The sequence below is a fragment of the Triticum urartu genome, chromosome 4 (assembly GCF_003073215.2).
Source record: "Triticum urartu cultivar G1812 chromosome 4, Tu2.1, whole genome shotgun sequence".
Lineage (NCBI taxonomy): Eukaryota > Viridiplantae > Streptophyta > Magnoliopsida > Poales > Poaceae > Triticum > Triticum urartu.
The window spans coordinates 83,660,226-83,677,041 of record NC_053025.1 but is presented as its reverse complement, the minus strand read 5'-3'; the positions used below and the strand labels follow the sequence as shown (position 1 = coordinate 83,677,041).

The window sequence follows — 16,816 nt, the reverse complement described above, 5'->3', positions numbered from 1 at the left end:
GAGAAGTAATGGATGTGAATTGCTATAGGCTACGGATATATCAAAACAAGGGGAACAAAATCTTCCTTTTTAAGAAATGAGAAACATGAGTAAAGCCATAACATATACTCCCTGTATAAAGAAATATAAAAGTGTTTAGATCACTAAAGTAGTGATTCAAACACTCTTATATTTCTTTATTTACAGGGGGAGTGCTAGTGTTTAACAAACCTATAAACAGGGGGAGTGCTAGTGTTTAACAAACCTATATTTCATGTCGGTAAGCCATGATGTTTTGAACAAACATTTCTTATATTTCTTTTTAACAAACTTTATTTACATTAATGGAAGCTTCCTCACCTACCACGCGCCCGCTCGTCTCACCTACCACGAGTAATGGCGCCGCAGCCGCCATTAATGGCCGCGCGGGCTTATCTAGTCCTTCTCCCCCCCCCCCCTCACCACATCGTCTTCCTCCCTTGGCGGCTTCTCATCGTCAGATCCCACGGGCCAGTTGAGTGAGAGAGATGGTGGGGGGCCGCGGAGGGGTGCAAGGGCGCGGCGGGTGCGCCCCAACCACCAGGTGGCGGCGCCGATGGCTCCTCCGCCACCGGTGCCGGTGTCGCAACTGCCGGTGACCGAGCGGGGATCGCCAGAGGCACATGCGGAGATGGTTCACGTGGTGGAGGAGCGATTTCCGAACCGCGACAACTGGCTGACGATCTTCATCGAGGTCATCCAGCACACGACGTTCGAGGAACGCACGCGGTTCGCCGGCGACGATGGAGGGATGGACTACGAGCTCATCTTCTGGGCCATCCAGGAGGCGGAGTCAGCGAATCCGAGGCAGGTGGCGAAGTGGGCGAGATTCAGGACAAGGAATCCGTCGCGGCTCAACATCCGGCCACCGTCGGTGGTGCAGATCGCCAGCATCCCCCCGGAGTACCTGGCGCCGGGGACCGTCCTGCCACGGGTCCCCTGAATCGTGGGATGCCCGGCGTGCACGCCCCGCAGGGCCTCTCCAACCTGCGGGCGCGGCGTGGGACGAGCGAGGCGCGCTTCCTCAACCTTCCACCATGGCCGGGCGACCGCGGGGAGATACCACATCTCCCTGATAAGGTGAGGAAATCCAGACCCAATTTGCATGTTTGTTCGAGATCTGATAATGATTTGGAGTTGAATTGAGTGTTAAGGAAGATAGGGTTGTCCCTTGTGAGAATTGGTGTGAATCTACTTCTATTTTCCCTGAATCAGTGAGAGATTCTTATGAATCTGTGATTCCGGCGAGCCAGTCCGCCGCCGACGAGCTCGCTTTTGCGGGAGGGGCGGGACTGGTTTCAATCTGTTGGTCCCACAACCAGGACCGATCCCTCAACCACCCCCGTTGATTTCGGGTTGTGTGGTTGGGAAGAAAACGTGCCGTAAGAATACGCTTTCTACCTTTGTTAGCGGGGACGGGGAGGAAGTGACGGAGTTCTATGGCCAGCTATGGGTGGTTCCCTCCCCCAGCCGCCGCCAGCGCCTACAAAAAGAGAAGCGGTCACCGCCGAACCCTAGCTTTGCGATTCCCAAATTGTTTTGGGTGAGAAAAGATCTGTTTAGGGATAGAAATTTCTCTGCTCAAGATTGTTTCCCTATTCGGGCAGTGGGTAGATTTGATCCGACTCCTACCATCTTTAAAATTTCCACCGAGAAGCTAGGTTTTCCTAGATCGTTTGTTGAGGTGGTCAAGGGAGGGATGGAGCGACGGCAGGGAGGGCAGCGGCAATGCCGTCCACCGCCAGGGTAGAAGTCGGCGCCTCAGGATGGGAAAGCCACGGGCCCGCCGGCCGGAGGTGCAGCTATGGTGGCAGGTGCTGTCAAGCAGGGGCAGCAACCCCCCAAGCAGGCGTCGCGGGGGATCCAACAGCAGCAAGTAGCCGATGCGACAATTGTTGGGTTTCGTAGTAATTTCAAAAAATTTCTTACGCACACGCAAGATCATGTGATGCATAGCAACGAGGGGGAGAGTGTTGTCTACGTACCCAACGCAGACCGACTGCGGAAGCGCTGACACGACATAGAGGAAGTAGTCGTACGTCTTCACGATCCAAGCGATCAAGCACCGAAACTATGGCACCTCCGAGTTCGAGCACACGTTCAGCTCGATGACGATCCCCAGACTCCGATCCAGCAAAGTGTCGGGGAAGAGTTCCGTCAGCACGACGGCGTGGTGACGATCTTGATGTACTACAACAGCAGGGCTTCGCCTAAACTCCGCTACAGTATTATCGAGGAATATGGTGGCAGGGGGCACCGCACACGGCTAAGGAATAGATCACGTGGATCAACTTGTGTGTCTAGAGGTGCCCCCTGCCCCGGTATATAAAGGATCCAAGGGGGAGGGCTGGCCGGCCAAGGAGGAGGGCGCAGGAGAGTCCTACTCCCTCTGGGAGTAGGATTCCCCCCCCCCCAATCCTAGTCGGGATAGGATTCGCGGAGGGGGAAAAGAGGAGGAGGGGGACGGCCACCTCTCCTAGTCCTAATAGGACTAGGGGGAGGGGGAGGCGCACAGCCCATCTAGGGCAGCCCCTTCTCTTTTCCACTAAGGCCCACTATGGCCCATATAGCTCCCGGGGGGTTCCGGTAACCCTCCCGGTATTCCGGTAAAATCCCGATTTCACCCGGAACACTTCCGATATCCAAACATAGGCTTCCAATATATCAATCTTTACGTCTCGACCATTTCGAGACTCCTCGTCATGTCCGTGATCACATCCGGGACTCCGAACAACCTTCGGTACATCAAAATGCATAAACTCATAATATAACTATCATCGTAACCTTAAGCGTGCGGACCATACGGTTTCGAGAACAATGTAGACATGACCGAGATACGTCTCCGGTCAATAACCAATAGTGGGACCTGGATGCCCATATTGGCTCCTACATATTCTACGAAGATCTTTATCGGCCAGACCGCATAACAACATACGTTGTTCCCTTTGTCATCGGTATGTTACTTGCCCGAGATTCGATAGTCGGTATCCAATACCTAGTTCAATCTCGTTACCGGCAAGTCTCTTTACTCGTTCCGTAATACATCATCTCGCAACTAACTCATTAGTTGTAATGCTTGCAAGGCTTATGTGATGTGCATTACCGAGAGGGCCCGGAGATACCTCTCCGACAATCTGAGTGACAAATTCTAATCTCGAAATACGCCAACCCAACATCTACCTTCGGAGACACCTGTAATGCTCCTTTATAATCACCCAGTTACGTTGTGACGTTTGGTAGCACCCAAAGTGTTCCTCCGGTAAATGGGAGTTGCATAATCTCATAGTCATAGGAACATGTATAAGTCATGAAGAAAGCAATAGCAACATACTAAACGATCGGGTGCTAAGCTAATGGAATGGGTCATGTCAATCAGATCATTCAACTAATGGTGTGACCTCATTAATCAAATAACAACTCTTTGTCCATGGTTAGGAAACATAACCATCTTTGATTAACGAGCTAGTCAAGTAGAGGCATACTAGTGACACTCTGTTTGTCTATGTATTCACACATGTATTATGTTTCCGGTTAATACAATTCTAGCATGAATAATAAACATTTATCATGATATAAGGAAATAAATAATAACTTTATTATTGCCTCTAGGGCATATTTCCTTCAGTCTCCCACTTGCACTAGAGTCAATAATCTAGATCACATCACCATGTGATTAACATCGATAGTTCACATCATCATGTGATTAACACCCATAGTTCACATCGTCATGTGACCAACACCCAAAGGGTTTACTAGATTCGGTAATCTAGTTCACATCGCTATGTGATTAACACCCAAAGAGTACTAAGGTGTGATCATGTTTTTCTTGTGAGAGAATCTTAGTTAACGGTCTTTCACATTCAGATCCGTTATGTATTTTGCAATTTTCTATGTCTACAATGCTCTGCACGGAGCTACTCTAGCTAATTGCTCCCACTTTCAATATGTATCTAGATCGAGACTTAGAGTCATCCAGATTAGTGTCAAAACTTGCATCGACGTAACCCTTTACGGCGAACCTTTTTGTCACCTCCATAATCGAGAAACATATCCTTATTCCACTAAGGATAATTTTGACCGCTGTCCAGTGATCTACTCCTAGATCACTATTGTACTCCCTTGCCAAATCAATGCAGGGTATACAATAGATCTGGTACACAGCATGGCATACTTTATAGAACTTATGGCTGAGGCATAGGGAATGACTTTCATTCTCTTTCTATCTTCTGCCGTGGTCGGGCTTTGAGTCTTACTCAACTTCACACCTTGTAACACAGGCAAGAAACTTTTTCTTTGACTGTTCCATTTTGAACTACTTCAAAATCTTGTCAAGGTATGTACTCATTGAAAATCTTATCAAGCGTCTTGATCTATCTCTATAGATCTTGATACTCAATATGTAAGCAGCTTTACCGAGGTCTTTCTTTGAAAAACTCCTTTCAAACACTCCTTTATGCTTTGCAGAATAATTCTACATTATTTTCGATCTACAATATGTCATACACATATACTTATCAGAAATGATGTAGTGCTCCCACTCACTTTCTTGTAAATACAGGCTTCACCGCAAGTCTGTATAAAACTTATATGCTTTGATCAACTTATCAAAGCGTATATTCCAACTCCGAGATGCTTGCACCAGTCCATAGATGAATCGCTGGAGCTTGCATATTTTGTTAACACCTTTAGGATCGACAAAACCTTCTAGTTGCATCGTATACAACTCTTCTTTAATAAATCCATTAAGGAATGCAGTTTTGTTTATCCATTTGCCAGATTTCATAAAATGTGGCAATTGCTAAAATGATTCGAACAGACTTAAGCATAGATACGAGTGAGAAACTCTCATCGTAGTCAACACCTTGAACTTGTCGAAAACCTTTTTGCGACAATTCTAGCTTTGTAGATAGTAACACTACTATCAGCGTCCGTCTTCCTCTTGAAGATCCATTTATTTTCTATGGCTTGCCGACCATCGGGCAAATCCATCAAAGTCCATACTTTGTTCTCATACATGGATCATATCTCAGATCTCATGGCCTCAAACCATTTCGTAGAATCTGGGCTCATCATCGCTTCCTCATAGTTCGCAAGTCTTTCATGGTCTAGTAACATGACTTCCAGAATAGGATTACCGTACCACTCTGGTGCAGATCTCACTCTGGTTTACCTACGAGATTCAGTAGTAACTTGATCTGAAGTTACATGATCATCATCATTAGCTTCCTCACTAATTGGTGTAGTAGTCACAAGAACATATTTCTGTGATGAACTACTTTCCAATAAGGGAGAAGGTAAAATTACCTTATCAAGTTTTCTACTTTCCTCCTACTCACTTCTTTCGAGAGAAACTCCTTCTCCAGAAAGTTTCCGAATTTAGCAACAAAAGTCTTGCCTTCGGATCTGTGATAGAAGGTGTATCCAATAGTTTCCTTTGGATATCCTATGAAGACACATTTCTCCGATTTGGGTTCGAGCTTATCAGGTTGAAGCTTTTTCACATAAGCATCGCAGCCCCAAACTTTCAGAAACGACAACTTTGGTTTCTTGCCAAACCACAGTTCATAAGGCGTCGTCTCAACGGATTTTGATGGTGCCCCTTTAACGTGAATGCAGTTGTCCTTAATGCATGATCCCAAAAACGATATTGGTAAATCGGTAAGAAACGTCATAGATTGCACTATATCCAATAAAGTACGGTTATGACGTTCGGACACACCATTATGCTGTGGTGTTCCAGGTGGCGTGAGTAGTGAAACTATTTCACATTGTTTTAACTGAAGACCAAACTCGTAACTCAAATATTTTACCTCTGCGATCATATCGTAGAAACTTTTATTTTCTTGTCACGATGATTTTCCACTTCACTCTGAAATTCTTTGAACTGTTCACATGTTTCAGACTTATGTTTCATCAAGTAGATATCCCCATATCTGCTCAAATCATCTTGTGAAGGTCAGAAAATAATGATACCTGCCGTAAGCCTTAATATTCATCGGACCACATACATTAGTATGTATGATTTCCAACAAATCTGTTGCTTGCTTCATTGTTCCGGAGAACGGCGTTTTAGTCATCTTGCCCATAAGGCATGGTTCGCAAGCATCAAGTGATTTCAAAATCCCATCAGCATGGAGTTTCTTCATGCGCTTTACACCAATATGACCTAAACGGCAGTGCCACAAATAAGTTGCACTATCATTGTTAACTTCGCATCTTTTGGCTTCAATATTATGAATATGTGTATTATTAAGATCGAGATCCAATGAACTATTTTCATTGGGTGTGTAACCATATAAGGTTTTATTCATGTAAACAGAACAACAATTTATTCTTTTACTTAAATGAATAACCGTATTACCATAAACATGATCAAATCATATTCATGCTCAACACAAACACCAAATAACACTTATTTAGGTTCAACACTAATCCCGAAAGTATAGGGAGTGTGCGATGATGATCATATCAATCTTGGAACCACTTCCAACACACATCGTCACTTCACCCTTAACTAGTCTCTGTTTATTCTGCAACTCCCGTTTCGAGTTACTAATCTTAGCAACTGAACTAGTATCAAATACTGAGGGGTTGCTATAAACACTAGTAAAGTACACATCAATAACATGTATATCAAATATACTTATGTTCACTTTGCCATCCTTCTTATCTGGTAATCACTTGGGGTAGTTCCGCTTCCAGTGACCAGTCCCTTTGCAGTAGAAACACTTAGTCTCAGGCTTAGGACCAGACTTGGGCTTCTTCACTTGAGCAGCAACTTGCTTGCTGTTCTTCTTGAAGTTCTCCTTCTTTCCTATGCCCTTTTCTTGAAACTAGTGGTCTTGTCTACCATCAACACTTGATGTTTTTCTCGATTTCTACCTTCGTCAATTTCCGCATTACGAAGAGCTTGGGAATCGTTTCCGTTATCCCTTGCATATCATAGTTCATCACGAAGTTCTACTAACTTGGTGATGGTGACTAGAGAATTTTGTCAATCACTATCTTATCTGGAAGATTAACACCCACTTGATTCAAGCGATTGTAGTACTCAGACAATCTGAGCATATGCTCACTAGTTGAGCGATTCTCCTCCATCTTTTAGCTATAGAACTTGTTGGAGACTTCATATCTCCCAACTCGGGTATTTGCTTGAAATATTAACTTCAACTCCTGGAACATCTCATATGCTCCATGATGTTCAAAACGTCTTTGAAGTCCCGATTCTAAGCCATTAAGCATGGTGCACTAAACTATCAAGTAGTCATCATATTGAGCTAGCCAAACGTTCATAATGTCTGCATCTGCTCCTGCAATAGGTCCGTCACCTAGCGGTGCATCAAGGACATAATTCTTCTGTGCAGCAATGAGGATAAACCTCAGATCACGGATCCAATCCGCATCATTGCTACTAACATCTTTCAACACAATTTTCTCTAGGAACATATCAAAATAAACACAGGGAAGCCACAACGCGAGCTATTGATCTACAACATAATTTGCAAAATACTACCAGGACTAAGTTCATGATAAATTTAAGTTCAATTAATCATATTACTTAAGAACTCCCACTTAGATAGATATCCCTCTAATCCTCTAAGTGATCACGTGATCCAAATCAACTAAACCATAACCGATCATCACGTGAGATGGAGTAGTTTTCAATGGTGAACATCTTTTATGTTGATCATATCTACTATATGATTCACGCTCGACCTTTCGGTCTCCGTGTTCCGAGGCCATATCTACATATGCTAGGCTCGTCAAGTTTAACCTGAGTATTCTGCGTGTGCAAAACTGGCTTGCACCCGTTGTAGATGGACGTAGAGCTTATCACACCCGATCATCATGTGGTGTCTGGGCACAACGAACTTTGGCAACGGTGCATACTCAGGGAGAACACTTCTTGATAATTTAGTGAGAGATCATCTTATAATGCTACCGTCAATCAAAGCAAGATAAGATGCATAAAAAGATAAACATCACATGCAATCAATATAAGTGATATGATATGGCCATCATCTTGTGCTTGTGATCTCCATCTCCGAAGCACCATCGTCACCGGCGCGACACCTTGATCTCCATCATAGCATCGTTGTCGTCTCGCCAATCTTATGCTTCCATGACTATCACTACCGTTTAGTAATAAAGTAAAGCATTACATCGCGATTGCATTGCATACAATAAAGCGACAACCATATGGCTCCTGCCAGTTGCCGATAACTCGGTTACAAAACATGATCATCTCATACAATAAAATTCAGCATCATGCCTTGACCATATCACATCACAACATGCCCTGCAAAAACAAGTTAGACGTCCTCTACTTTGTTGTTGCAAGTTTTACGTGGCTGCTACGGGCTTAAGTAAGAACCAATCTCACCTACGCATCAAGACCACAACGATAGTTTGTCAAATAGACTCCGTTTTAACCTTCGCAAGGACCGGGCGTAGCCATACTTGGTTCAACTAAAGTTGGAGAGACAGTCGCCCGCAAGCCATCTATGTGCAAAGCACGTCGAGGGAACCGGTCTCGCGTAAGCGTACGCGTAAGGTTGGTCCGGGTCGTCTCGTCCAACAATACCGCCGAACCAAAGTATGACATGCTGGTAGGCAGTATGACTTGTATCGTCCACAACTCACTTGTGTTCTACTCGTGCATATAACATCAACATAAATAACCTAGGCTCGGATGCCACTGTTGGGTTTCGTAGTAATTTCAAAAAATTTCCTACGCACACGCAAGATCATGTGATGCATAGCAACGAGGGGGAGAGTGTTGTCTACGTACCCAACGCAGACCGACTGCGGAAGCACTGACACGACATAGAGGAAGTAGTCGTACGTCTTCATGATCCAACCGATCAAGCACCGAAACTACGGCACCTCCGAGTTCGAGCACACGTTCAGCTCGATGACGATCCCCGGACTCCGATCCAGCAAAGTGTCGGGGAAGAGTTCCGTCAGCACGACGGCATGATGACGATCTTGATGTACTACAACAGCAGGGCTTCGCCTAAACTCCGCTACAGTATTATCGAGGAATATGGTGGCAGGGGGCACCGCACACGGCTAAGGAATAGATCACGTGGATCAACTTGTGTGTCTAGAGGTGCCCCCTGCCCCCGTATATAAAGGATCCAAGGGGGAGGGCTGGCCGGCCAAGGAGGAGGGCGCAGGAGAGTCCTACTCCCTCTGGGAGTAGGATTCCCCCCCCCCCAATCCTAGTCGGAATAGGATTCGCGGAGGGGGAAAAGAGGAGGAGGGGGCCGGCCACCTCTCCTAGTCCTAATAGGACTAGGGGAAGGGGGAGGCGCACAGCCCATCTAGGGCAGCCCCTTCTCTTTTCCACTTAAGGCCCACTATGGCCCATATAGCTCCCGGGGGGTTCCGGTAACCTCCCGGTATTCCGGTAAAATCCCGATTTCACCCGGAACACTTCCGATATCCAAACATAGGCTTCCAATATATCAATCTTTACGTCTCGACCATTTCGAGACTCCTCGTCATGTCCGTGATCACATCCGGGACTCCGAACAACCTTCGGTACATCAAAATGCATAAACTCATAATATAACTGTCATCGTAACCTTAAGCGTGCGGACCCTACGGGTTCGAGAACAATGTAGAAATGACCGAGATACGTCTCCGGTCAATAACCAATAGCGGGACCTGGATGCCCATATTGGCTCCTACATATTCTACGAAGATCTTTATCGGTCAGATCGCATAACAACATACGTTGTTCCCTTTGTCATCGGTATGTTACTTGCCCGAGATTCGATCGTCGGTATCCAATACCTAGTTCAATCTCGTTACCGGCAAGTATCTTTACTCGTTCCGTAATACATCATCTTGCAACTAACTCATTAGTTGTAATGCTTGCAAGGCTTATGTGATGTGCATTACCGAGAGGGCCCAGAGATACCTCTCCGACAATCGGAGTGACAAATCCTAATTTCGAAATACGCCAACCCAACATCTACCTTTGGAGACACCTGTAATGCTCCTTTATAATCACCCAGTTACGTTGTGACGTTTGGTAGCACCCAAAGTGTTCCTCTGGTAAACGGGAGTTGCATAATCTCATAGTCATAGGAACATGTATAAGTCATGAAGAAAGCAATAGCAACATACTAACGATCGGGTGCTAAGCTAATGGAATAGGTCATGTCAATCAGATCATTCAACTAATGATGTGACCTCATTAATCAAATAACAACTCTTTGTCCATGGTTAGGAAACATAACCATCTTTGATTAACGAGCTAGTCAAGTAGAGGCATACTAGTGACACTCTGTTTGTCTATGTATTCACACATGTATTATGTTTCCGGTTAATACAATTCTAGCATGAATAATAAACATTTATCATGATATAAGGAAATAAATAATAACTTTATTATTGCCTCTAGGGCATATTTCCTTCAACAGTCCCAGCTCCAATTCCTCCTCCTCCTGTTGTTACAGTTCAAGCACTGGATCCCAGGTACAAAGACATGATCTGCTTTAACTGTAGCTGGCCAGGGCATTATGTGGGGAACTGCATTGAGCCGAAGAAATGCTTTATTTGCATGGGAGGCCATAACGTCAATAACTGTGCTACCTGGGCGAAACCACACCCTACAGCGACGTACTTTGGTAGCGCAGCAGCTGGTCTAGGTTTTTACCACATTGATGTTCCTACTGCATCAGAACTGAACTGGCTCAACTACAAGAACTGTGCAGTTCTCAAAATTGTGAAGGGTGAGGTTTTTGCCTCAGAGTTACTGATTCAGCTCAATGGGATTTTTTTGTAAAAATAAGGAATGGCCTTGGCATATTAGGGACTTGGGAGAGAAGAAATTCTTGCTGAGATTTCCACCTTGGAAGAATGTGGAAGACCTGATTGAGTTTCCTGCATTTGAGCTCCCAATTGATGGTGTTTCTGTCAAGATCTGTGAATGGGTTGGGATGTTGGATGAATTTGGAGGACTTACTGAGGCCTGGGTTCAAATTGAAGGGATTCCTCCAAAGTGGTGTGCCTAGAAGGTGTTTGCACAGATTACAGCTTGCTTAGGGATCCTGGTTGATGTAGACTGGAATGGTATATTCAAGAGTTTTTATGAGAATATCAGAGTGAAAGTGGCTTGTAGAGACCCCAGGAAAATCCCTTTTGAGAGGTTAGTGGAAATGAAAAGGAAGCTATACATTCTGCTCTTCACTGTTGAGGGTTTTGAACAACTGGGGGAGGATTCTGATGGAGATGATCTAGACCCAGATGTTGACAGTATGGAGAAAGAGGAAGAAGATAACAATGAAGACATGCCTAGCAAGGATAAAACTCAGGAAGAAGACATGGGGGAACCTATTGATGAGCTGGACAAGGCTAATTTTCCTTCCAAGAATAATCTGGCTGCAAGCTCTAGTCAACCAAAATCACAGAGAACTGCTTCTGGAGTGGATTTTCACCCTCCCAACATGCTGGACACAATTCATGAGGACTTTGTGGAAGAAATTAGATGCAAAACTCCTGAGAAGAGGGAAGAGGCAGAAAGTGAAAAATCCACACCTACAAAAACCTTTTCTTCTGGAAGACCTGATTCCTTGTCAGCACATATGGAATATTGCTCTACACAACTAAGCAAGTTTGAAATGGCTGAGACTGATGAAGAAGAGGAAGAATTAGTGGATGAAATGCAATGTTTACCTGATGATTTGGCTTTGGCGATGGGATCTGTCAAGAGATCCTTACTGGAAATTCTGGAGAGCGTGGAATCGGTGCAGAAGAAAAAACCAAGTGTCAAAAACTCTCCTGTTTGGGGGCCAATTCTCACAAACAAACCAAATACCAGGAATCATGGGGACGTTAGGATCATGGACAAAGCAGCTGCATACATGAAGAAGAAGAATCTGGAAATTCCTACTACCTTCAAAGGTAAATCGTTTGCTGTCCTTAACCCTGATGTTCTGATTTCTAACACTAGTAAAATTGATTTATGCATTGGGAATAACATTGAAGAACAAATAGATATTGTCATGGATATGATAGATGAGGAGAAAAACCGTTGCCTTAAGTTTGCGGATGATAATCCAGAGATTGTTCTCCTTGAGAATCTTGACTTAGAAATAGGGGGTGATGAGATTGAATCTAATAACAACGACCTTCACATTAATGGCTCGGATGGCACTGCTGGACCATTAATGGAAAGCCCTGTCTTGAACACAAAAAAAAGCCTTGTGGCTTGTCGCACCCGTTTAAGGTTAAATGATAGGGGCCTTTTGGAACATTCGGGGAATGGGCCAAACTGGGAAAAATCAGTGCCTAAGGTGACTTTATTAATAATAATCGTCTGGATTTTGTGTGTTTCTTTGAAACTAAGAAAGAAAATATTGATATTTGTGTGCTTAGATACATTTCTGGAAAGGAGGATTTCATTTGGCATTTTTTACCGGCTGTGAACACTGCTGGGGGGATCCTTGTGGGTCTCAAGAGCGATTTATTTGAGGTGATAGGTTTTATTAATAAAGAGTTTTGTATTGTGGCTACGGTTAAGAATAAATGTGATGGTTTTATTTGGCACTTAGTGACTGTTTATGGCACTTCTTACAATGATAAGAAGCTTGAGTTCATTGCTGAAGTACATGATACTATGGATACCCTCACTTACCCAGTCTTGGTGGGAGGGGATTTCAACTTGGTCAGATCGGCTGACGACAAAAATAATGGGATTATTAATAACCAGTTTTCCTACTTGTTTAATGATTGGATCAATAAATGGTCCCTTGTGGAGATCAAGAGCGCCAATAGGAAATTTACTTGGAGTAATAATCAGAATAATCCTATTTTTGCTACTATAGATAGGGTTTTTGCTTCGGGTTCTTGGGATACCAAATTTCCTCTGTCTGTTGTGACAGCTTTCCCACGTGTTGGGAGTGATCATGCCCCTATGGTTATTGACACGGGTGCGCGGAGGGTTACCTCCCCCAAGATATTCCAGTTCGAAAAGTGGTGGCTTGACCAACCTAATTTCAAAGATCTAGTGCGCAAGATTTGGAACACCCCCGTCCCTGGCAGGACGGCCATAGATATCTGGTTGAATAAAAGTAGACTATTTAGGAAGAAAGTTAAACGCTGGAGCATTAATATAGAGGCAGGTATTAAGAAGAGGAAGAGAGAGCTTCTGCTCTAATTTGATATCCTTGATGTCTTTTAGGAAAGGAATCAAGTCAATGAAGTGGATAGACATAGGATAGAAGAGATTAGAAATGAGCTTAATAGTATTTGGAGTAAAGAAGAAACTGCTTTCTGGCAGCGGTCCAGAGATCGTAAGATTGTAGATGGTGACAAGAACAGTGCTTATTTTCAAATGCTAGCTAATTATAGGCATAGAAAGAATCACATTTCTGAACTTAATGGGGACAATGGCCCTGTCTATAGTACCAAGGAGATGCTGGAAGTTGCTACTATCTTTTATAAGAATTTATTTGGAGCTGAAAATAAACCTCATGTGCATCTTGGACCTTCCTTTTGGGAGGAGGATGATCTGGTTACCGAAGAAGAGAATGAACGTCTCCAAAGTAACTTCTCTAAGGAGGAGATTAAGGAGGCCATATTTGGGTCATATGCACATGGTGCACCTGGACCAGATGGGCTGTCATTTCTTTTTTATCAAACCTTCTCGGATGTTATCAAAACTGATTTTATGGCACTAGTGAGAGATTTTGAAGAAGGCAAGCTAGATTTGCAGAGGTTGAATTTTGCTTTGATAGTCCTTATTCCTAAAGAGCCTGACGCCAAGGATTTGAAGAAATTTAGGCCAATAAGTTTGAGCAACTGTGCGATTAAAATCTTTTCTAAAGCCATGACCAATAGGGTTTCCCCTATTGGTCGTAGATTAATCTCTTCTAACCAAACATCATTTATTAAGGGGAGATATATTTTAGAAAGTGTTGTCATGGCTCGTGAAGTGATTCATGAGGTAAAGAAATCTGGTGCTCAGGGTCTAGTGCTTAAACTAGATTATGAAAAAGCCTATGATCGGGTTAGCTGGGATTTCTTATTTGAAATGCTTCAGTCTAGGGGTTTTTTCCCCAAGTGGATTGCTTGGATTAAAAATACATTAATTAACAGTACATTTGCTGTGAGAATTAATGATACTAATGGGAACTATTTTGTTGGTGGGAAAGGACTTAAACAAGGGGACCCCCACTCCCCCTTGTTGTTTAACTTAGTAGCTGACGTGTTTACAAAAATGCTTAAAAAAAGCAGCTTCCCAAAACCTGATTTCCGGGCTTCTGCCCAATATAATCCCAGGAGGTGTGGTGAGTCTACAATACGCAGACGACACTATTCTTTCCCTGGAGAATTCAGCTCATAAAGCCAGGAATTTTAAGTGGTTTTTATCATGTTTTGAATCTCTTTCAGGAATGAAAATTAATTTTCATAAAAGTGACCTGATGACCATCAATATTGATGAGGAAGTGGCCAATGATTTTGCCCAGATTTTCTGTTGCAAAAAAGGATGTTTTCCAATTAAGTATTTAGGCGTGCCTTTGCACTATGACAAGTTGAAAAGGGAGGATCTCCAGCCCATTATAGATAGAATTATTAAGGGCATTTCTGGATGGCTTGGGAGATATCTCACTTATAGAGGCAAAATTGTTTTGCTGTGTGCATGCTTGATTAGCATACCTGCCTATCTCATGTCTGTCATTAAGTTTCCCAAGTGGGCTATTAATGCCATTAATTCACAAATGGCTCACTTCTTTTGGGGAAATATTGGGGATCAACACAGATACCATTTAGCTAATTGGGGGTTTGTCACTAGGTGGAAAGAATATGGTGGATTGGGGATTCCTAATATCAAAGAATTTAATATGGCCTTGCTGGCTTTCTGGGGCAAAAGGTTCTTTGATGAATCTGATGCAGACTGGAAAAAAATCATTCATTACAAGTATAGAGTAAATTCTCCTAACCTTCTTTGGGCAAAAGGAGATGGTGGCTCTACCTTTTGGAAGAGCATCACTTGGGCGTTAGCTGCTGCTAAAAACTTCTATAGATGGAAGTTGGGTAATGGTGAGTTAATTAGTTTCTGGCACGATACCTGGGTCGGGGAATGTTCCCTGAAGGTACAATTATGGGACTTATATAGTATTTGCAACCAAACGGAATGTTCTGTGGCTCAGGTATGGGATGGACAAGAACTTAAGCTATCTTTTAGGAGATGTGTAGACCAAAGTGGGCTTGACAGATGGGATTCGTTGTTGAGAATTGTTCAACAATGTATCTTATCAGATGAACCTGATATGCCGAACTGGTCCTTGGAACCTAATGGATTATACTCTGTGAAATCTTTTTATAAAAACATCAACTTTGGAGGGATAACTTCTGCTATCAAAGATGATCTTTGGAAAATTGTTTGCCCTCACAAGATACATGTATTCTTGTGGTTGTGTGCTTATAATAAAATTCTGACTAGGGATAATCTGTCTAAAAGGAGGGAGGTGGAGGACCCTTCCTGTCTCTTTTGTGCAGAGCTCGAATCTGTACAGCATCTGATGTTTGACTGTGTAGTTGCTAGACATGTGTGGGGATTTATATCCGATTTCTTTGAGATTGATAGAATTGCTAGCTTTGACGATATCTTTGCTTTTTGACGAATACATAAAAAGAAACCTGTGCTTAACATGGTTATTGCTGCTTCCTTATGGAGCTTATGGAGACTAAGAAACAGTTTCTGTTTTCAGGGGCAAAAATGGAGAAACGTGAACTGCATTCTTGCAAGACTAAGCTCTTATTTGCATCAGTGGAATGTTTCTGCGACGATGCTCAAGCAAGCCTGTTGCAAAGGTGTATCCTCCTGTTGGACAAGCGACGTGGAGAGCTGATGCGGATAGCCTGGAAGTGAGGTGTGGGAGGGGAGCATGAAAGACGCGCGTGGAAGAAATCTTCTTTGTTCCCTTTCCTTCTGACCTGGTTCTGTAATAAGTAGTACTCAGTTTCATTCTCATATTCTGTTGGAGAGAACTTCTGCTCTCGAGATTCTAGGCAGCGTAGTCGTCTAGAAGTAGTTGCTTTATTTCTCTGTTTAGGTGCTGTTGGAACTATTTGTGACTACTTTATCTGCTTCAATCTATAAAGTTGGGGCAGGGGGGCAACCCCTTTCTTTAAAAAAAAACCTATAAACAGGGTTGTGCTACAAGCCTACAATCATCTGAAAAACAAGAAGGTTCTTATTAGAAAGCACTGACCTGGAGAAGATGGAACACTTGAGGTATGCTGCTATAGATGCTGGGAAGGGAACAGCGAAATGGGGATGAGGATTGTGAGTTGAATGGTTCGTTGATAGCCGAAGGTGCATATAAATGAACCCAACGAGATCTGGATTGAGTTGACTTGACTCTCCCTCAAGTCTTTCTTTCAAAAGAAAACGGGGGATCTATTAGCGCGTATGGCGCGTGAGGACCTCCAGCGTGACCTTGCCTCGGCCTCTGGTCTGGGTCTGGGGTCAGATCTGACGACGCGCTGGACGCGGAGCGCGCTAGATTCTTTTATTTCTTTTTGAGCTTCGCAGCGCGTGGCTCAAATGAAAACGCAAAATTTAGGCGATATACAAAAATGAAGTCTTCGTACCTAGGTCACTGCTACCTCCGTACCAAATTAACTGCAAAAACGTCTTGTATTTTGTCACAGAGGCACTCCCTCCATTCCAAAATATAATATGCCCGCGTTTTTTAAGGTTCAACTTTGATCATAAATTTAACCAACGAGACCGACTGCGACGGGAGAAAAATTATATAATTAAAAACTTCTTTTG

General features: G+C 43.6%; 1 protein-coding gene across 1 annotated transcript in view; it reads right to left on the bottom strand.

Moving 5' to 3' along the window:
- LOC125550805 (cysteine-rich receptor-like protein kinase 36) overlaps positions 1–16,269 on the bottom strand; it is a 32,818-nt gene extending 16,549 nt beyond the window's left edge. Inside the window, exon 1 of the mRNA XM_048713900.1 lies at positions 16,251–16,269. The gene's annotated coding sequence lies outside the window, so the exon portion shown is untranslated. The remainder of the gene's footprint in view (positions 1–16,250) is intronic.
- Positions 16,270–16,816: the final 547 nt, after the last annotated feature.